The sequence below is a fragment of the Lolium rigidum genome, chromosome 3 (genome assembly GCF_022539505.1).
Source record: "Lolium rigidum isolate FL_2022 chromosome 3, APGP_CSIRO_Lrig_0.1, whole genome shotgun sequence".
NCBI classification, from domain to species: domain Eukaryota; kingdom Viridiplantae; phylum Streptophyta; class Magnoliopsida; order Poales; family Poaceae; genus Lolium; species Lolium rigidum.
In genome coordinates this window covers 158,994,260-159,002,529 of record NC_061510.1, presented here as the reverse complement: position 1 = coordinate 159,002,529, position 8,270 = coordinate 158,994,260, and the positions used below count along the sequence as shown (strand labels likewise).

The window sequence follows — 8,270 nt, the reverse complement described above, 5'->3', positions numbered from 1 at the left end:
TCCGTGTTCAGGATTCCCGAGGGCTTTTATCGGGCGTCGTTCTTTCCGTTGAACTTGATCCTCCCTCTTGAGCATCCCTCATTGCCTCAATAAGCTTTTGGGTGGGTGTAATTATTTTGCCCTGGTAAACACACTCCCCTGTCTCCGGGTTCAGCGATCCCCCATGCCCGTACCACCAGCTTTTGGCCCTTGGGCTTCGGCATCTTGTTAATAGGTTAGTTCCAGAAAATGCACGAATATGACATAAAGTGTGCATAAAACATGTAGGTATCATCAATAATATGGCATAGAACATAAGAAATTATCGATACGTCGGAGACGTATCAGACACCATGCATTACTTATCACTTATTGTCAACACCATGCTTACGGTTTGCACTGTCCTCAAATATACTGATTTATTATAATTCCTTGACCCGTCGTTTGCCATGTCTTGTTTGATCATAGGAAGATTCACCTTTTGTGCACTACAATTGTGGTTCTTCATACTTTGTAGTACATTTGTGGTTCGCCGGTGCTATATGTTATGATCTTTGCTGGTTCATTTGTGATATGTGGTCACTGTGTAGAACTTATTTTGCAACGACTTTAGCCAGACTGTGGTCTGCGTTGGGCAGTATAATGGAACCACTAGGAGGTCACCACAGCGTTCGAACGTTCTGAGTCGTTGGATCGGACAATCCAATGGTCTACACCTGTTTGCCCTTACCGAAACGTTACAGCCGACCGAACTCTCGTTTTCTCAGGCCCATTTTCATTGGAGGGCTTCTACTCCCAGGATTGCTCTGGGTCTCACCACGTTGATTGGGCCGAGAAGACACTGAACGGGCTAGCGTGTTCTGGGCTTCCACGAATTAGCCGGCACTCTCCTTCTTCATCCTCGGTCGATCTCCTGGTAATCGTGCGCGGTCGGCAGTTCTGGAAATTGGGGAGCGGCCGCAGTGGCGATTGCGGCTGGCGGCGAGCGTCTACACCTGGGATTGGCACGAGCGGCGAGCTTCGAGCGGCTGCACCTGGGATTGGGGCGGGCGGCGAGCGGCAAGCGGCTACAGCTGGGAATAGCGGCCGGCGGTTCGGGGCAAGCGGGTGACCTCGCCGGCGCGCGTCGCTGCGGGAGGCATCTGCGCCGTGCGGCTCAACGCGGGTGCGCCCGTGCTTGGTCCGCCTGGGGCGCCATTCTTCCTCCGCCAGCTGCGCCAAATCCCGCCCACGGATGGACAGCGGGTTCGTCCGCCAGCGCCGGCAAATCCCGCCCATGGCTGGACAGCGAGGTGAGGTTACCAATTTCGCACATTATTTTAGTATTTTACCTCAACTTGAACAGATTTTATTTCGATATATCAGTATGTTTACAAATAAGTACTAATTAGTACAGCAGAATTGACCAATCTCGATGAGAGCAGGAACGATTGCAAGCATGTTCTACAGTCGCAACCCCTCTCACGAAACCCCGACAATCGATCGCCGGCAAGCGGTTTTGCTGCTGGCGACGCATCACGGATGGGAAGCAGCGGGATGCCTTCTCACATTCGCGTTCACGCTAGCATCGAGAGGAGATGGGGGCGATAGTTTTGCATTGCTCTTTCAGATCCACAGCCACTAGGTGAGAACGTTATATTGCATTGTCCATTTGTCCTACGTTGGCCATATCTGTTTCATCTCATATTTAATTTTTTTGCAGGAAACAATAAGATGGATCTTGATTTTTTCTTTTGCCTCACTTGTACACTGAGTTCCTTTTGTCTCAGTTGTGCTCGAGCATTTAAGATCTGGGAAGCTATAGTGGTTGGAATGTGTGGATGATGGATGGTGCTGCTTAGACTTGGTGTCCTACTTATCCATGATTTGGAGATACAAAACATGTACTACAAGATTATATAGCCTAGATGATTTGGACTCTCTGAAGCATATTCGGATTATGAGAACAGGATCATTATTGTTAAGTCTGAGATTGATGGCGAAAGAGCTGTGATTCAGGTATATATATACATATTGTGTGCAATCTTGGTTTGTCTTACATGATAAAGCTAAGTGTGCAAGCACTAATAGTACTAAATGAAACTGTAATTATTTAACATGGAAATAAACATGTGCTCTGTCATTGTCTTTGCAGCTATGGGACTAAACATGGAAATCACAGTTTGAAGGAATCTAACAACAGTTCCCAACTTCCCATTGTACTTATGTGGGGTATGAACCCCTCCCATGTTTTCCCTCTCGATCGATTAATTATGTTTCTCTGTTTCCAGTGTTTGTTCCCCTCTCAGATTTGGTGCGATGATCCAGTGTTACACCCGAATGAACCTGTGGCATGAATGTATATACTGAAATTTGTTTCTCAGTATACATTGTTCTCCTTCTATTTCATTGATTATGATTTGATCTGGGCATTTTGTACCTGCCAAGAGCATGGTCAGAGGCAGTAACGAGGCAACATACATCATAGGTCGTATGGTCTTTATCCTTCGACAACATTCAATTAGTTAGTCTCAATATTCATTCATCATGTGATGGTATTTTCCTTAATTTACTTATTGCTCATGTTTGTGTTGTGAAAAGGAACAGCGTATTATGAACCATATGAGGCAAGCTCTGATGAGGCATTTACCTGCAAGGTTTGTGATTCACATCTCTTTATAAGTCAGACTCGTTGTTGTTTACAATTTTGCGCTTCTATTGTCTTCCGCTCTTCATATTATTGTGCATGTTTCACTATAAAAGATTAGCCTCTTTATAAGATGAGATTATTTTTAAGAAACCTAATAACTAGGATGGATTGTTTGTTATACAATATATTGTACAGGATAGATTCTTTATTTTTGTCAATGTTTTGGTGTCTTGCTTTGAGAATTTAATTGAGATGTTACAACAAGATTCTGTGACTGGCCCTCAAGTTCTCTGAAACAATGTTTCGAAGATAAATTAGAACACTTATGAACGATTTCCTTGTTTGTTATACTAGGGATTTTGTGTAGATTTATTGGTGTATAACTATAAATAACTTGATATATAATTTATGGCTGATATACAAAGTGAGATGATTGTGTCATTGACCAAAAAAGAATGATGAGATAACGGATTTTTCAGTTTAGATGAGATAGCAATATCTGTTGGTGCCCTTTGTGAGTCTTTTGTGGTGTGGATTTTCCTAATATAACCATCATTTGTTGTTTGGTTCCGAGGAACTTTCGAAGCAATACATAATATTGTACATGAACAATTATTATATTATATATTAATTGGAAACTCTAAAGCTCCATATAACAAATGGGATCAGTCTAAGTTTTACATATTCTGGTTCGGGAACGTGCTGTAGCAAATTACCATGTAAATAGTGTAACTTAATAAGAGAAGGGTTTGTATCCAAGGATGTCAACTGATAACTTTGTGAGGAAATTCACAGGACTAACTAAAACAAAACTATAGTACTTTTTAATGTGCATATTTCTTAAGATTTCTTGTTTATCATAATTAGTTTGTGGATATAAATCTCATAACTTTGTATCTCCTGGAATATCATTTCAATAGAGCTTGTATAGTGTCTCATGTATTGTAATTTATGCATGATTTGCTATCTTATGATTTGAGGTTCCCACAATGACCGTAGGCATGTTTATCTTATGAAGCTATAAATTTGTTACATTGGTTTCATAGAAATAGGTTAGCGATAACATATGAAACAAGTTATCTTGCCAATATGCATGACTGTTTGGATTATACTTTTCGGAATAAGTGATACTTCCAGGAGTTCACAATAAATAGAGGCTGTTGCAATTGGATTATACATTGTCTGATAGAAGATTATGTTCGAGAAAAAGAGCCTCAGAGTTCACTTTATAAATCACCTCCTGATATTATGGTAGCTGGTAAGGCTGAAAAATGCCACTGTGCGTTCTTATTAGTTTTCGTAATTGCTATTAAACCAATCATGAATTTTAGCAAGCATGATAGTGTTGTTTCCTGTATTAGAATGTTGTGTATAAATGGTGCACATGTCGCAAGCAATAATATTTCATTCTGGTTCTTGATGAACTACGGGTCCATTAGTGTATATTTGTTCTTCTGGCATCTGTTTCTAGCTAGATGTGCTAGCATCAGAATGAAAAACTACCGATCATTTCATAGTTTCAGTATGAGATTTTCTCAATTTCTAAATTATACATTCATTTTTCTTTTTGAATCAACAATGTTTTATAATTTATATTTAGGTCTTCTGTACATGCCAACATTATGTCCTTGAAGGAGAAAAAACTACTCCGTATTTACGATTTTTGCACACTTTATGGAAGACGTCCATGGTTAATCTACCCCATTTCTGGCTAACAATTTTCCTACGAGTTAGGTCTAATTTTTTCCGTATGTTGTAAGTAATGAAAGTTCTTCAGTGTTCTTTGCTTTTGATCGGGTACAACCGCATGATGATATTCTTGCAATGATCATAAGTTTATAAGAACGAAGAATTATCCAGACTCATAATTTGGGCCTTGCTGGTTCATAAATTCAAATTTGCAAACCAAAATAAATCCCTATACGCACTGGCAATATCAAGATCCTTTTTTCGAGAAAACGTAGGTAGGTGTTTGCGTTTCGTTTCATTGAAAAGATAGGGTTTGGTACACGCCTCCTAGGAGGTACGATTCTTTATAGAACAGGGGATTACTAATGTACATCCCAGATCGTCGGTAAAACATCCCGAAGTCCTTTTGCTCCTGCCTTGACCCATGTTGTTGCCTCGTCTTTGATTTTGTCAATCAATGCAGGGACAGAAGGGCCGTGCCTGCTTTAAGATACAGCCGTTCCGGTGCTTCCACAACATCCATGGGACAAGGAGAGTCGCAAAAGCTAGATCTTTTGTGTAGTGGCTTTGGAGTTCCGTGTCTTAAATCGATCCACCAATCATGGAGAGTTGCTCGGCGTCCGAAGGCATGCAGGTCATGCGCAGCCAAGTCAAAACCTCATGCTAGACTTGCCTGGAGAAGGGGCTATATCAATATCAAGATTCTTTACCATAAGTATTCACTATGTTGAAGATGCGGTCTTCATAATATGTATTTACTCGCCATGTTAGAATTGTTTCCATCGGCTCCATGCAAATGCCCATTTATGTCTACAAATAAATCGACCTGTATGCAAATGCAAATTTATATTAAAAATAATTTTGAATCATGGGGATTTTTTTTATCAGATATTAATTCAGTTAAAAATTTATCATTTCACTTAGCGACAGCTACACTTGTTGTACGTTCCGTTTTCTTGTTTGGAGAAATTTTATTTCTCTCGATTTTGTCATGTTTTGTATGATTGAATAGGTTGCAATTCATGCTGATATTTGGTTATTTTTTTGGGAATATGGCGACCACGGTGATGCGGAGGGGGCTAGGCAAAGGGTCACCAATGGATCGAGGACGTGCGGGAGGATGCAGAGGAGGTTGCAGCTGCGATGGCCTCTCGATGCTGCTAGAGAAGGAGGACGCGGACTACAAACGCTTGACTAGCATCGTCGACGACGCTGTGTGAAATTCCACACAGCCAGGTACAATCCTCTGTAATTCATCCCCTTTCTCTCCCTCTGTAATTTTGGTATTGTTGGGCACTTAGGTAGGATGGCCAGGCGAGGATCCTTCCACCTAGCTCACCAAATCGGGAGGATGATCAAGTGCTTTGGCCGTTCCCCTTTATTACTTTGCTTGTGGTTAAACAGGTTTTATTGTAGATCGTTACCAACCTCTGAAAGTCAGTTCTTTGCTAGATAGACTATAGCAGAGCGACAATACTGAGGTGTCTTGGGTCGTTATATCACATTCAGCTTCCAAACCGAATGTTGTCTATAATCACACACATCATACATGGATAGGCTATATATGTGATGGATTCATGTAACTTCTTATGTGGTCAGCGGGCATAATATAGCTCCCTTATCATATTTTCATGTTTGTAGGTGCATTGGAATAATTTCCATGAATACAAGGTCCCCTAATTTTTGTAATGCAACAAACAGGTAACATTGCCAAGTTTTTCTTCACCCTCTCTTATTAAGGAAATAACTACAAGTGACAATCCCCCGTTTTTTGTACTAGGTAACTTGGCATATTTAACAAGCATGTCTTTGTTCCAGCTAATTTTCTTATATGTGGTTGTTTGGAGGGGTCACTTTTGTTGTATTGGATTGGAGTACTACCATTGGTTGGCCTTTTGAACAGGTAGCTTTGCAATGTTCTTCAATCTCTCCTTACTAAGGAAATAAATGAAGCAACAAAACTCTTTAAACGCAGGCATATTTTACAAGCACGTAATACATTTCTATTTCAGCTAACTATTATATGCACAGTTTACCAGAGCAGACACTTGACATTTTGGAGTGCACTGTCATTGGTTCATCATTTTTCGTTTGTTGAGTGGGTAGGTAAATGGTTTAGATTTCCAGGGTACCGCTGAATTAGTAATTCGGGAAATATGATTATGTTAATGTTGACTTTAGTGCAATAGGATAACAGTTTCCTGTTTGTTCACCGAATTTCAGGTATTCACTTGAGTTTCATTAGGTTGTATTAGCTTTGTTTGCACTTGTTGAGTAAATATTGATAGGGCTTTTTCACGTTTAATATTTGTTTTTAGGAAGTTTTAATATTTCATTCTCCATTCGAATCTGCCATTGAAATATATGCTTTTACTTATTGCAATCTAATGCTTTTATTTCAGGAACACAAAATGTAACCAGCATGGCACCAGTATTCCATCTCACACACCTCCTTAAGTTGCAGCCAAAAAAGTCTGTTGGTTGGTTCTACACCCTCACGCAATAAGTTTTATATTAGAATTTTTTTTTTAAATCTTTCAGGCTAACCTGAGTGCATTTTTTTCCACGTAACCCGAGTGCAAATTGAACTGCTATTTTAGTTGCATATTAGATTCACAATGCTGCCCTGTGCCAGGATAAGTGGATAACAAACCTTAAATACGTCAGATCACAAACCGTTTGTTGATCTTATTTAGAATGATGGGAGCTCAAATTTATTGCTCAATGTGCAACACAGGAATAATCTTTCATTTATCTTATTTAGCTGGTTCTCATGTTATGTCGAACTAAAGTCAATTACCATAATAAGAAAACAAAAGTCAGTTATTGTTGCTCATACGGAACCATGGATGATGAACATCAGGTATGCGCGTAATAACAATATACCATCTATTCTTAATTCATATATACATGTTCTTATTATTATAATTTTTTACATGATGATTTATGCGGCTCTACCTCGAGGGGTATCTTTTAGTTTATGTGTTGTACTTCATACTGGCATTCAGCTTTAGCCATTAAATTAGAGTGCATCAATGCTCACCAATGCAAGACTTGAATTCTTCAAAACGTAACCTTCATATTAGAGTTGATTTCCGTGCAACAAGATGAAAGAACTTGTAATGTTTTACTCTGTCCATTTTTTCAATTATGTTATCATGAATATGATATAGAGAAAAAGGTACAAAACAGAGATGTTAGTGTATTGTTTATAAATTTATATAAATCTTCTACTTAACATATCATCGCATTGTGATCCAAATTGTTCAAGTTTGAACATATATTTCCCTGTATTTTTAAACATTCCTTTTTAAATATCGACGGGCGCAGCAACGCGCGCTTTCATGGTCTAGTATCTCTGTAAGAGGGGAGGGGCACAAAGAAAGCAGACAATGACAATCAAGCCATACCTATCCTCTTGAATCTGGAGATGCTTAATCAGTAGTTGTAGAGCTAATGAGCTGGAACAGTAGTTTTCTTTTCATTAATTCTCGCTGCCTTCAGATCCTATATACAGAGAGCAGTTGCAGAATTGCATGTGAAATGCATTAAATCCTATGATCCAATGAGTTGGTTATAGTAATAACACAAACCATTTTTGAGATCAAATACTCAAACCAGAGATGACTCGAACCAGAACATGTATACTGCTTTATTTTTGTTATCAAATACTGCAACTTTATTTAAACACTGACACCCTCATGAACACATATTACTGCTACATCAGGAGAAATACAGGGCTGAACTAAATTATGTTATATATAAAAGCTAAAAAGCATTCTTCTGCAATTCCATGGCGGACGATGGCTGTTTCTTCTCCGTGGCGGACGATGGCTGTTTCTTCTCCACGGCGGACGACGACCGTTTCTTCTCCTCGAACGGCAGCTTTCTTCTCCGTGGCAGATGATAGCCGTTTCTTCTCCATGGCGGACGACGGTGTGAGGAGAAGCGGGGCTTCATGTTCCTGGTGGTG

At 39.7% G+C, this 8,270-nt stretch overlaps 2 long non-coding RNA genes across 2 annotated transcripts; both read left to right on the top strand.

The window, feature by feature from the left end:
* Positions 1 to 1,216: 1,216 nt before the first annotated feature.
* Positions 1,217 to 5,184, top strand: LOC124698508. The gene is made up of 4 exons (XR_007000986.1): positions 1,217 to 1,603; positions 1,682 to 1,977; positions 2,114 to 2,615; positions 4,761 to 5,184. It is a non-coding gene; the product is annotated as an uncharacterized LOC124698508 (long non-coding RNA).
* A 46-nt stretch (positions 5,185 to 5,230) lies between these two features.
* On the top strand, positions 5,231 to 7,175 carry LOC124698509. Its single transcript, XR_007000987.1, has 3 exons — positions 5,231 to 5,533; positions 5,939 to 6,200; positions 6,700 to 7,175. It is a non-coding gene; the product is annotated as an uncharacterized LOC124698509 (long non-coding RNA).
* The last annotated feature ends 1,095 nt before the right edge of the window (positions 7,176 to 8,270 follow it).